The following is a 14,788-nucleotide window of genomic DNA, read 5'->3' on the forward strand; positions in this document are numbered from 1 at the left end:
TTATTTTTGAAATTTTTGAAAGATATCTCTTTTTTTGGAAAGTTTGATGGCTCTTAAATAGCTATTAGAAAATATACTTTTAAGTTAAATAAGTTACATATGTCTGTATACACGTATATACGCAGAGACACTAATATTGGAAAGTTAATTGAATTGTCAATTGTGTAATATGAAATTTTAAGTTTAAAATTCGTTTTTAGTTTTGTCAATTATAAAATACTGTTTACTCGTTGCAGAAAATTTGAAATTGCGTTAGTTTTGTCCCACACATACCACAGGGCTTTACTTATAGTTTATCTCATCCTAATCACAATCTATAAGGTAATCACTATCCCTGTTTAAAGACAAGAAACTGTGTGTTATATAGTGTGTGTGTGTGTGTGTGCATGTGTGTGTGAGAGAGAGAGAGAAGAGGAGAGAAGAGAGAGAGAGAGACAGAACCCAAATCGTTAAACCAAACAAGTTTATTAGCACAGACTAACCATAAAAAATATGGAAAAGCATAATGATTACTATAAAGCAATTCATAACACTTATCATCATTGGGAGCAAATGCATGCAGAAAAAGCTTACTTTGGAGAACCTATTCAGATTTATGCTCTGCAGCCAACATAAATATGAAAAAGAGTCTATACACTTCCACTGCATTTGGCAAAAATAAGTAAGAGTGAGGGATGCCCTGGATACACTTGCTGAGTCACACTTGCCACTGAGGCAGGCAGGAGGGAGCATAGCATCATGGAAAATAATCATTCGTAGGCAGCTCTGATGTGAACGTGGTTTGCATGGTTTAAGGAGGTATGCTTTTGTCAACAATGCCACAGCTTCCGTGTCAAAAGGCAGGTCTCTCCTAAGAACATTAAGCATGTACCTATCTCCTCTAAGATATGAGCAGATTCTATTTTACACACCCATGTGGAAGTCAGCGGGGTATTTTAAGGGCTTCCTCAGTTATTAAATTGGCATTCAGGAGGGGTGCAGTGGCTCACGCCTGTAATTCTAGCACTTTGGGAGGCTGAAGTGGACAGATCATGAGGTCAGGAGTTCGAGACTAGCCTGACCAACATGGTGAAATCCTGTCTCTACTAAAAATACAAAAATTAGCTGGGCATGGTGGCATGCACCTGTAATCCCAGCTACTCAAGAGGCTGAGGCAGGAGAATTGCTTGAACCCAGGAGGTGGATGTTGCGGTGAGCTGAGATCATGCCACTGCACTCGAGCCTGGGCGACAGAGCAAGACTCCATTTAAAAAAAAAAAGTAATAATTAAAAATAATTTCACAAGTAATCTATTTTTACTAGAAAAGTTTGAACTTACAACTAGCAAAAATAATAAACTCTTCTATTGCTATCTGGATGAATGTCCTTTCATACTTTTCTAAATATCTATATAAACACACCTGTATTTCATGAAAATGAGGTGAAAAATGCCTGCTTTATTTTACATAACAATATATTGTCAGCATTTTGTCATCGTAGGGAAACAGTTCTCCATGAGCCTCTCACATTTCTGCACATCTTGTGAGCAGAGGCATTCTCCACCTATTTTCCTGTCTATCTTTTCACAGATACTTATATAGTGAACAGGTGTGGAAGACTGGCGTAGCGTCTCCCTTCAGAACAATGGCAGATGTGTTTATTGTTAACTATAAAAGATTTGGGTTTCCTAAGCTTGGAGTTCCTGTTCTGTAATACAGCCACTGATGGCAGTGCTAGTGTTACCTGGCCCTTTCCTGTAACTCTGTGGTAATTAGGACTTGAGAAACTGGCAGGAAAAAAAGATCCTGAAATTCTGGTTCCTGATACTGCTGTGAGTATTAGAGACCTTTGTTCCTGACCCAGGGGTCTTGTGTCTTCTTTCATGAAGCTATGGCAGAATTGTTAACTTACAAGTTGGGTAAAATCTCAGACTCCCTGTGGTTCTAGACAATTATATTGCTAAACTGTTGTTCAACATCATCATTCTTGATAGCTGTGTTTTGACAAGTGCACTCTGATGTCTTTATCCAATTCCCTGTCGTTGGATTCTTAAACTGTTTACATGGTCTTGCCCTTGAATATAATATTTGCATACAACATATTTATACATTCATCCCTTATAAATAACTTTTCTAGGTGAAAATTTAAGGAAGTTTTGCTTTTGATGAACTGCATATTAAATACCATTTGAGATTTTCTGGGTATTTAACAATTAATTTCTATTGACTGCTCCTCTGTCAGTGGTCCTCAAGGTCAGCTCATTGAGGGGATGGATGGGTCAACCCATGACAGATGATGGGATGGCTCAAGTGTCAGAAGCCAGTCATCCTAGGGTTAGCTGTGAAAATAGAAGGCAAAAAGTCAGAAATCCAAAAGGATGATATAGCTCAAAAACCTCAGAAATACGTTCTCACCCTAATATTCCACCTCTACAATTTGACGTCTACATGTTGCCAAGCACATGCACATGAGACAAAACAAAGCCAAGGCCAAAGCCTGGCTAATTCAGCTGGTAATAGACAGTGAACCACTTATAGATTGAGACAGTTATTATTTTTATATAGACAGTGAAAAGGGGGGGCCAGTTCCCCATCATCTTTCCCAAACACCAAACTGAGCAACACTGAAATGGAAGGGATCAGATGACTACACCATGAGCTGGGACACTTGCAGATTTTGGCTGAACAGTTTCATGTCCTACAGCTCTACTTTTGGAGTGGGGGAAACAGGGCAGAAAGCGCCAAACCTTGTCTGCACCCTGGAGACCTTGAGAAACTGATTCATGACAACCTCCCAAGGAGGGAGGGAGAAGAGTGGGAGATTGCTTCACAGCAGCTCCTACAAGCCTCATGTCCTTGGAGGAGCACAGGCATTGTGCCAAGCCATTCAAGAGGTAGCTTGTCTGGATAGGTGTAAGTCACCAGGGCACCATGGTGGAGCCATTGCCCCACATTTACCTTTTTATCCTATTCTGTCACATTTCCTCCAACCTCTGCCCACACACTACTGCCTGCTGTTGCACGTTCTCCAGACATACACCCCACGCTCCTGCAGCTGTGCCTTAGTTGCAGGTGAGCTTTTAACTGGGGCCATTTGCCTCCATCTCATACCACCTAGCAAAGTCCCAGCTACCTCCAAGCTGAGCTTGGTGCCTTAATATATTTAATGATGATGACATCCCAAGAGCCAGCAGGGTGGGTATAGTATACTCATTTTACAGAAAAGGAGGGGAGTTGTTAGGGAACTTGCTCGGGGCTCTCCAGTAGCAGAGCCAAGATTCAACTCCTTTGATTCTTTGCAGGATGCAGCACAAAGCCTTGCTCATAGCAAGTTAGAATAAAATGTCTGGAGAGTCACATCAAATGAATTGCAGCAAGGGGGCATCAAGAGGAATTGAATCCACAGTCTTGGATAATCAGATCTAATGGTGAGTGCCAGAGCAACTGATGTTCAAGGGACATGAGGGATGGGGCACTATCAGAGTCAGAGCTAACTCGACCTGAATCCTGGGCCTTGTACAGTCTGGACTTGAAGGGGCAGGGCCCAGCACTGGTAGAGCTGGGGACTAGCTGTGCAACTGGAAGCTTGTGTTTGAGGAGAGAGGATTTGAGCATAGAAGGGGCATCAGCAGGCTTGGGGTTCATCCTGATGTTCCCTAGCTTCTCCCTTCTCTCTGGAGTCCCTCCTCCCCCTGGCCGGTCTTTAGCCCTTTTAGTTCCAATCACTTTATCCTTTCAGCCTGGCTGAGCTCCCGCACTGGTCTCATTCTCCTCTAACCAGACCTGGGGTTGTCGGCTGCTTTTGGAATTCACCATTAGGAGACGAAGAGGCAGCCGCAGGTTGACTGAGCAAGGGTCATTGTCTATTTGAAGTTTCAAAGGTATCTCTGAAAATAAACACAGTTTTTTGCAAGAGTGAAATGGCATCTGTGGTAGAATTGGAAAGACAGTTGTCGTTTTGCTTGGAGTTCCTCTTCTACAGATGGCAGCTGGGCCTTTCAAAGTCATGGGTGACAGTCTGCACGTGGCTTCTCCCCAGCACTGTACTGGGTGGTGGGAGTGGTGTGCGATACACTAGAAATAAACTTCCCCGGTTTGCTGCTCTGATTGAGGTCCTCAATTGATGAGGTCCTCAATTGATGAGGAGGTGCTCCTTCCCCCACCCCCTCATCAGCCAGGATGCAGGAATCCCTATCTGCGTATCTTCCACATTGAAAATTGTGCTGTGTTGAGATAACATGGCACAGAGATTCAACCCACAGGGGTTTGGGGGTTAGGCAGGCATGGCTATAAGCCTCAGCACTGCCCCTCTACAGCAGCTTTTATAACGTTGAGCAAGTGACTTTGCCTCTCAAAGCCTCTATTCCCTCATGGGTAAATGGGGATAAGAGGATCTGCCTCCTAGGATGATAGGGATGGATTTAGTGAAATAGTACATGTCAAGAGCTTATACGTATGTGGCCACAGCAGGAATTCATTACTATTGCTCTGTGACTGTTATCAAAGCTGTGGCCCACATGTACACCCGGCTAATGGCTAATGTGAGGTAGGCTGTGATGCCTGCTACAATGAAGCTATGATTGTAACTATAGCCCACACCCATATCCCTGGGTCCTGCACATGTGGATTCAACCAACTACAGGTCAAAAATATTAGAAAAAAATAAAAGTAGCAATACAACAAAAATACAAATAAGAAAACCCAGTATAACAACTATTTACATAGTATTTATATATTGTAAGTAATCTAGAGATGATTTAAAGTATACAGAAGGAAGTGTGTAGATTCTATCCAAATACTATGCCACTTTGTATCAGAGACTTGAGCATCCATGGATTTTGGTGTCTGGCGGTGGGGGGTCCTGAAACCAATCGCCCATGAATATTGGGGATGACTGTATCATTATTGGGCCATCTTCTCCCTTGGGGAAACCAGATCTCCACCAGCATTAATAAGGCAATTGCTGTGCCAGAGAGCATTAATATTGAGAATCTCATGTTTTCATGTTTAAGGATATATAAGGTTCTTTATCACTGGCAATAAACTCTAAAGATAAATGAGCCAGAACCACCAAGGAATAAAAACTCTCTATCTTCGACTGTACATGCCCAAGGATGACACTGTTACCCTTAGATCTAAGCCATAGGCCTGAATACAGGCAAACAGCTGTTGGTTAATGGCCCTGGAGATCTGGAGGGCTGAACAGAAACTCCCCAAATGATAACGTTCTAGGGAGTCATAGCACTGATGCATTCACTAGGCATCTACCTCTGATCTGGAGGAAGTCCATGCTGCTTCAAATTCAGAGACTGTGCCCTAGGCATCATATTGATTTTCCTCCTCTCCACCCCACTCTATGCTGTGAAACTGAGATTAATTGAACTGCTAAAATGATGAAGTTATATATACCAGCTAATTTTCCAATGGTCAGCATGACCTTTTATAGAAGTGTGTTCAGCATTTGAAATGTATATTTTTCCAACATCTTACTGTAAAATACATATCAGAAAGTAAAGTTTTAAATGATTTTCTTTTATACCTACAAACTAGGGAGTATGAGATGTTCATTTGCCGCAGTTAGCAAATGCATAACCAATTATGAAGTCTGAGAATATCACAGTTGACTTAAGCAGCAAATAGTCATGCCTATGTAATTCCATTTAACTGGTTACTCAGCTCTTTTTGAAAGGCATTATTAAGCTTGTTAGGGAACCTCAAAGGGAATCAGTTTTATTAAGCAACTAGACAATTAGACCTTGGAGTATTTAAAAAGATTACAGGCAGACAAATAGTACTGCAAACTGGCCTGTGAAATACATTCAAGAACTCAACAGACAGAAATAAAGATTTACAGAAGTCCTTTTTCCTATTGTGTTCTTTCTAATTACCTTTTTAATTGTGTTTTTTCTAATTGAGATTGTTTTTTTCCCAATGTAAGATATCTACTGCATAAATATATACATATTATCTTCATAATATTTGTATTACAGATAAGCTAAAAGAAGAAAATGACCCATTTCAAGAAATAACCAATATCAATACTTTGCTCTAAACTTTCCAGAGGCCTGTATAGTACAGCCAGATACTAAAAGCCTAGGGGCCAGAGTCAGAGTGACTGGATTTATAGCCTAGTTTTATCACTTATTGACTCTGATCTTGAAAATTCACTTGAACTTCGTTTGATTCCATTTTCTTATCTGTATAATTGGGATTTTAAATTGTACCTTCTGTACAGCATTTTGGGATGATCAAATGAGATAGTATGTGTAAAGTCTTAAATCAATGGCTGGTATTTGGTAAGTCTTCAATAAATATTAGCTATTTTATATATCTTATATAGACAGTGTATAATCAAAATGGGATTTTATTGTATGTTCTGTTTTTACAGTTCACTTTTTATTTCCTGGCATATTGTGAAGATTTTTCTATATAAATAGATGCACATATCTTTATTATTTTTAATAGCTGTATAATATTGCATCATCTGCTGCTTGATAAATTACCAGGTAGGAGGCTAAGTAGAGCCATGGTTTGGGCCCCACCCTTCCTTGCTAGAGCTCAGTGAGGGCAAAGCTTCCTGCCTACCCCAAGTCACCCCTGATGTGCCAGAGTGAGTATTTTTACCTGGGTTCAAACCCTGTGACCTAGTTCTCCACATTCATGGGCTCCTTTACAGTAGCAGAATGCCCAGCTAGCAGAGGCACTGGGGATTCCCACCATTGAAGGCTGCTCAGGGAAGAGAGCCTCTTTCTTTGCTTCTAATAAACCAGCATCTCTGCCATTTGCATAACTTCTGGAGAAGGGCCAACACATTTCGGGAAGATGCTTGTTTTCTTGCAGAGGCAGCTGAAACTCATTTGAATAACCAAGTCAAATCAATTCAGAAGAAGCCAGCTCAGCATGAAAGCAAGGATTATCATTCTTGTTCCTGCCATATCCCTCCAAGTAGCACAGTGAACCAACTGCAGAACCATAGACTCCGTGCTACAGGATGTGCAAGGTGACCTGGTCCTCCTTTACAGGTAAGCAAATGGAGGCATGGCCCCAGGTCACATGAAAAGATGGGACAGAACAGGGGAAAACTCAGGTATTTGGACTTCATGTTCAGAGTTCTTCCCACTCCGCTCTACTACCTTCTACTCTCTCTCACCCAAGAGAGATTGAAAGTGACTGCAGGTGCAGACTTTTGTGAGAGGAAATAATTCAAGCACTACTGTTGATCCCTTTTGTTGCCACTTGGTCAGGACATCTTGGGGAAAATTAAGGTGGACAGAGCTACATGTGTTGGGGAGGAATAGAGTACAAGGTAACGTCAATGAAAATGAGTTGGTAAAAAGGGAAAATGATGTTACCGATTCAATCCTCTAAGTGTCTAATTCAACAACAGCAAATATGCTGTGTGTGTCCACCACTGGGGCATCCTATCTTAGAGTTTGATGCATGGAGAGACAAAGTTCAATTCTTGGCAGGATGAGAGGAAACATCATTCTGATCCAATATGGAATCCATTCTCAGCTCTAGCATTTCCCCCCAAGAACCGCGTAGATGTATGATGTTCCCTGAATTATCTTTTCAAAATGCAAATCTAGGCTTGTGGTTCCCTGCCTTAAACCCTGTCTGTGGCTCTCCATTGTCTTCTGAGTGACCTACTAACCCCTCAGCAGGAATCTTTGGGGGTGAGAGCAGCAAGGAAGGGGTAAGATGATTATGAGGGGTAGGATGAGCTTCTTAATTACACATTTCTCGAAGTCTAGAGCCCTCCAGTAATGGTACCTGGCAGAAAACAGCCTTGCCCTGCAGAGTTGTCTAGAAATGGATGACGAAACCCAACGGGGCCAGGCCCAGAGTACTGGTCCTACCTTGACCACAGGATCTCAGCCTTATAGATTTCTGCAGTGTCAACCCAGAGAAGATAGATGCATGGAATAGACCAAAGCAGTTGCTTGCTTTCCCCCAACAAGGCCCTTAGTGTCTGCGGCTCATCCCATCTAATGTACTTGGAGTTCAAGACAGCAGTTGACCCTGTTGTTTTTCCAGTTTGATATTTAGTTATCAGTGTGCTCAGCCCTTATCTTTTAGATATTTGACATTCAAACCCCAATTGGGACTCTTGTACATCAGCTGGCTAGGAAACATTTTGGGTAATTGGATGGTGGCACTACCTGCCAGCTACCAGTTGGATTCGGGTGCTGTCTTTCAACATCAGTGTGTACTTATGCAGTTTATTGCATTTTAAAATTGTTATATAAAAATCAGTAAAAATGAAAACTGAAGGTCTGATATTAATGGTAAGAATTACTCATCTTATTAATGCATTGCAATTGAGACAAAGATGAAAAGCAATAGCACGTTAACAATCTTTGATTTTGAAGAATATGTACAAAACAGGCAATGTATTGACAACATAATTTTTCTATGCCTTAAAGACCGGGCTAGTTAGAATTTTCATAATTTGTCTCTTGGAGATCAGAAGTCTTCTTCTAAAATATATTATCTATTTTCAGTTTTCACACATCTGACTGATGTCCAGAAAGAAGGTCTTGACGTCAAGCATCTCCTGCCACAAGGAAAGCTTTAGGGGGAGATGTGAGCAAAGTGCAGAGGGTGAGGCTCATGAGAGGGGTGGACAGGTGAGGCAGTGCTGAGTTCTGAAGGCCGCCCTGATGCTGAGATTCCATAGCTGGGGCTACCCTCATGACCCCCAAAACTCTCTTATCACTAAATACCAAAGGACTGTCCCCTGAGGACTGATGGACCAGATACACAGTGTTAAAAGAAAAACTTTAAACAAATTAAATATAACAGTTTCATTGAGCAAGAAAAAGAAAAAGATTCATTAATCAGGCAGCCATCAGAATCACAGCAGATTCAGAGAGATTCTAGCACTTGCCACATTGTCAGAGCAAATTTATGGACAGAAGAAAAAAAAAGTAGCGTGCGGAAAACAAAAGTGAGGTCCAGAAACAGCTGGATTGGTTACAGCTCTGCGTTAGCCTCCTTTGCACATGGTTTGAACAGTTGGCTGCCTGTGAGTGGCTCAAGCATGACTGCTGGGATTGGCTGAGACTCGGCTAGCTTACAGAAGCATACTCCTGCGTTAGTTTTCGGTTTGCCTGCCTACTATGTTAGGTTACAGTTCCTCCATAAGAACTCAAGTATGAGAGTACAGAGGCTTTCTCAGACCAGATTTTAGTTTGATTTTACAGTGATGCTGGGCTTGGTGTGAGATGTGGGGAAAACGCACGGGCTAAGAGTTTAAGAAGAGGTGGCTTGAAGCCAGTAATATGCTCTTGGATGGAAACAGCTTTTTACTTTCACTCAGGGGCGAAGACAACTGGACCACAGGCTATAAAGAACTGTGCTCTACAGAAATGAGACAGAAATGCCTATTGAGGGCCTAGAGTGCCTAGTACATTAGCGTTCATTACATGTTGAGGGGGTCCCCTTTTGTCAAGTAGAGGAAGCAGAAGTTGGTCACATTATGTTAATACATCTGTGTCAGTTGTATAGTTATCAAGTGCCCCTTGCTGTTCTCTCTAATCTTTTCGCTACTCTCATTGGGGAAAGGAGATGAAGGGAACCGACATTTGCAGGTGGGGCTACTGCATATGATTATGGAGAGACTATGTGAATGACACCCTTGGCATTGCACAGTGCACAGCCTATGCAGCTGTACAGGATGATCCTGGCTGTTGTTTGCCTCCTATTTTTATAGTAGGTAGCTAGTTATGCATGAAAAGGGCAGGGATAGGGTTCCCTCCCACTGCATCAGGAATGTCAGGCGACCATCAGGTAATATGGTCAGGCGGTTGTTACACTGTTTCTCTAAAATAATAATTGGTTACAGCCAGCACTAGGGAAAGGCAGTCTCCCAATAGACAGAAAAAAACCTGAAACTGGTGATCAGCAGTTTCCCAATAAGATCTCAGGAGTTGGGTGAGTGGGCTCAAGCATGTGCACTAAGAGGCAAAATGGCGAAGTTTAACTGGTATATGACCTTCTCAGAGCATTCGACTGGTGAGGGAGGAATGCCTCAATTGAGCATCATACAACTCCAGGAAACGGTTGTAGCAGCCCCTCCCAAGTGCTAGCTGGCCACTGTGCATGCAGATATCGCACATCAAGGGAAAAATCGGGAGAAGAGAGGCAAGCTCCAAGAAGCATGCCAATATTATAAAACCCTGAGTCAAAGGTCAAACCGGACACTTGATCTCTCAAGTTGGCTGCTTGGCCCTCTTGCAAGTGTATTTTCCTTCCTTTCATTACTGCTGTAAAGCTTTTTAATAAACTTTCACTCCTGTTCTAAAACTTCCCTCGTTCTCTCACTCTGCCTCATGCCCCTTCAGTTGAATTCTTTCTTCTGAAGAGGGAAGAACTGAGGTTGCTGCAGACCCGTATGGATTTGCTGCCGGTAACACTACGTTTGTAGTACTGTGCTAGATCTTCCTATTATCATGTCAGATTGCACTCCTAAGAGCCCTGGGAGGTGGGATTATCCCCACTTTTCACTAAAGAAATAATGAGTTGGAAAGTTGAAGGATGTCCCAAGATCACAAAACTAGGAAGTGGTGGGACTAGAATGAAAACTCTAGTCTGACTCAGCTAGCTTTCTTTTTTCTTCTTTTTTTTAAATTATACTTTAAGTACTAGGGTACATGACCACAATGTGCAGGTTTGTACATAGTGTACATGTGCCATGTTTGTTTGCTGCATCCATTAACTCGTCACTTACATATTCACAGCTGAATTCTATCAGAGGTACAAAGATGAGCTGGTACCATTCCTTCTGAGACTATTCCAACCAATAGAAAAAGAAGGAATCCTACCTAACTCATTTTATGAGGCCAGCATCATTCTGATACCAAAGCCTGGCAGAGACACAACAAAAAAAGAATTTTAGACCAATATCCCTGATGAACATCAATGTGAAAATCCTCAATAAAATACTGGCAAACCGAATCCAGCAGCACATCAGCTAACTCTTTCAATCATCCCAGAGAGTTTGGAGCTGAATGCACCTAAATGCAAATGAACCATCCACCTAAGAGTGCAAAACCTGTGCAATACACAGAAGCCCTGTGTTCCCTCATTGCATGATGCTTTCTGTGGCTGGCATTGGCTCCCAGAGACTGGCTCTCTGGAAGTTCGAGGAGGAATTACAGCTTTAGCAGGAGACTGGGTTCTTCCATCCAGAATCTGTGCACTGAATCGTAAACTCTCATTTGAATTTGATCTCCTGCATTAGCTCCAGAACCTCTTCCTCCTCTTCTTCCTTGATACTTCTTTTCATCTTTGTGTGTGAGGGATGGGATTCCCTGCATTAGTTAATGCTCAGTGTCCTTCACAGCTGGGACAGCAATTCTAACATTGAGCTATAAAACATCAGAAGAGAAAAAAGGAAAGTCTGCCCCTGTTAGAGGAAAGGGGTCCCAATCCAGACCCCAAGAGAGGGTTCTTGGATCTTGCATAAGAATTTAGGGAGAGTCCACTGTTGCGGGAAGTCAGGGACCCCAAACAGAGAGACCGGCTGAAACCATGGCAGAAGAACGTGGATTGTGAAGACTTTATGGACATTTATTAGTTCCCCAAATTAATACTTTTGTAATTTCTTATGCCTGTCTTTACTGCAATCTCTAAACATAAATTGTAAAGATTTCATGGATACTTATCATTTCCCTGGTCAATATCCTTGTGATTTCCTATGCCTGTCTTTACTTTAATCTCTTAATCCTGTCTGTTGAGGAGGATGTATATCATTCCAGGACCCTGTAATAATTGCGTTAACTACAAAAATTGTACAGTATGTGTGTTTGAGCGATATGAAATGTGGGCACCCTGAAAAAAGAACAGGATAACAAGCAATTGTTCAGGGAATAAGAGAGATAACCTTAAACTCTGACCGCCAGTGAGCCGGGCAGAACAGAGCCATATTTCTCTTCTTTCAAAAGCAAATGGGAGAAATATTGCTGAATTCTTTTTCTCAGCATGGAACGTCCCTGAGAAAAAGAATGCGCACCTAGGGGTAGGTCTCTGAACTGGCCCCCCTGGAGCGTACCTGTCTCTTATGGTTGAGACTGCAGGGGTGAAATAAATTCCAGTCTCCCATAGCGCTCCCAGGCTTATTAGGAAGAGGAAATTCCCAACTAATAAATTTTGGTCAGACCAGTTGATCTCAAAACCCTGTCTCCTGATAAGATGTTATCAATGACAGTGGTGCCCAAAACTTCATTAGCAATTTTAATTTCGCCTCGGTCCTGTGGTCCTGTGGTCCTGTGGTCCTGTGGTCTCGCCCTGCCTCCACTTGCCTTGTGATATTCTATCACCCTGTTAAGTAGTTGATGTCTGTCACCCACACCTATTCGTATACTCCCTCCCCTTTTGAAACTCCCTAGTAAAAACTTACTGGTTTTTGTGGCTTGTGGGGCATCTTGGATGCTACCAATGTGTGATGTCTCCCCCGGACGCCCAGCTTTAACATTTCTCTCTTGTACTCTGTCCCTTTATTTCTCAAGCCAGCCGACGCTTAGGAAAATAGAAAAGAACCTACGTGATTATCTGGGCAGGTCCCCCGATAGTCCACAGTGCAAAGCAAAAGCAAGTTTATTAAGAAAGTAAAGTGGTGAAAGGACAGCTACTCGATAGACAAAGCAGGGCATTCCTGAAAGTAAGAGGGGGAATGTGTCCACCCTACGTACAATGCTTGTTTATATACAGGATAAAAAAGATTGGGCCAGGCACAGTGGCTCACGCCTGTAATCCCAACACTTTGGGAGGCCGGGGTGGGTAGATCACGAGGTCAGAAGATCAAGACCATCCTGGCCATCATGGTGAAACCTTGTCTCTACTAAAAATACAAAAAATTAGCCAGATATGGTGGTATGCATCTATAGTCCCAGCTACTCGGGAAGCTGAGGCAGGAGAATTGCTTGAACCCAGGAGGTGGAGGCTGCAGTGAGCCGAGATGGCGCCCCTGCACTCCAGCCTGGGTGACAGAGCGAGACTTCGTCTCAATTAAAAAAAAAAAAAAAAATCATGGGGAGATGTGCTGTGTTATAAGGGTTTGTGATAAAGGACTAATTTTCTTAATTACTGTATTTCACAAGAATCAATACTATCTTTAAAGCAAAACTAGAAATGCGTTTGTTCTAAGATATTGGGATATCAGGACACTTCCAAGTCTGGGTCTGTTTAGCAAACATTGTCAATCTATTCTCTTAACCGTAAACATCTAGAGGCTAGAAATACCTCAGTTTCTGAGAAGGCGGCCCAGCAAGTCCCAGCCTCATTTTCCTAGCCCTCACTCAAGATGGAGTCGCTCTGGTTTAAACACCTCTGACACCCCTAATCAAAAATTAAGAGACTGCTGATGATGCCTTTAGGACAAAGGCACAGAACTGGAAGGAACCTGCAGAGAGGAGCTGCCAGCCCCTACCTTCTCTCCTGTAGAAAGATATGCTCAGGTCGGAGAAGGATGTTTATGGGTATCAAGGGGAGATGAGGCATCAGAGAGACAGACAGACAGACAGAGAGAGAGAGAGAGAGAGAGAAACAAATAGAAAATGATTATAAGGCTGTGGTTAGAAATTCCATGGCTCAGCGTACCAGGCAGCCACACAAGTGAGTAAAGCAGGTGGTAGGATCCATGGCAAAATGGAGACGTCATGCTCTGAAGGGGCTGTACCTACTCATAGCCCCAACCAGGTGTGGCCAGGTACTTATCCCATGTACTAGGATGTACTAGGACTGGTTTTAAGAAAATCTAAGCTTTTGAATTTTAAAGAATAATCGTAATAGCTACCACTTGTTAAGCACTCAAGGCTGAGGGCAGAGTATGGAGAATCTATTTGGCAATAAGGGAAATATCAGAAGTGAGTGGAGACAGAAAGGAGCTATGAAGAGTAGCAAACAAACAGAAAATCACATCCATGGAGACAGCAGTGGAAGGGAGGGAGGTGACCATCTGCAGTGGCACCTGGCAGAGAGGCGGAGACCCAGGATGGACAAGGAAAGGCTGGTGAACACAGTGTGTAGGATGGCTTCGGTGACCTCCCAGGGACTAATTTCAGCAGAGGGACAGAGATCAAAGACAGACTACAAGGAGCGGGGAAGTGGGTGGGTGGAAGAAAGCAGATGCAGCAGGTGTGCACTACTCGTTTCAAAAGTTTGGCCAAACTCCTTGGAATTCTAAGTTTTGTATTCCATCCCCATTAGTATCATTAGTTTCAGTGGCTACTTTCAATTAGTTCTCCACTCAGGCATCTGCAGCCTTTTCCTTCTCACTGTTCAAGCCTATTATCAGAAAGAAAAAAGGAAGCAACTCAGTTGGGATCTTCTTTTTAAATGTTCATCAAAGAAAGAAAATCAGCAAAACTGCTGAGTTTATTCCAAGCACAGCAGTGTAGAGTCCAACCACCAAATTTAGTTCCGCCTGAATCGCTGATGGGGGAGTTAGAGGTGAAACTGTCATTCTTCGGTGCAAATTTCTTCAGATTTACCTGTAGGTGGGGAAACTGCCGGGCCTCCCTTAGGACTGCATTTTTTTGGTGACAGCCATTCCTCCAAGACGCAAGACCCCTCTTATGCAAGACTTTGGCTCGAGGTCTCCCTCTTGGTCTTCCTAAAACTTGCTTGGAACTGCAGTGCAGCCTGAGACTCCTGCCTAACCCCTCTCCTGTCCTTCTCTCATTCACAGAATGGCACAGCCATTTGAGAGCGCTCACAGTTGCCTCCCCATCACAGGTATGTGTGTCACAGGTGGTGTGACCACCACCAACACTGACTTCTAAAATATTAATCCAACTGCCCCCTTT

General features: G+C 42.8%; 1 long non-coding RNA gene across 1 annotated transcript in view; it reads right to left on the reverse strand.

The window, feature by feature from the left end:
• Positions 1-451: 451 nt before the first annotated feature.
• LOC129006572 (uncharacterized) overlaps positions 452-14,788 on the reverse strand; it is an 84,437-nt gene continuing 70,100 nt past the window's right edge. Inside the window, exon 3 of the long non-coding RNA XR_008492025.1 lies at positions 452-2,317. This is a non-coding gene — a long non-coding RNA (uncharacterized LOC129006572). The remainder of the gene's footprint in view (positions 2,318-14,788) is intronic.

This window comes from Pongo pygmaeus, chromosome 8 (genome assembly GCF_028885625.2).
Source record: "Pongo pygmaeus isolate AG05252 chromosome 8, NHGRI_mPonPyg2-v2.0_pri, whole genome shotgun sequence".
Lineage (NCBI taxonomy): Eukaryota > Metazoa > Chordata > Mammalia > Primates > Hominidae > Pongo > Pongo pygmaeus.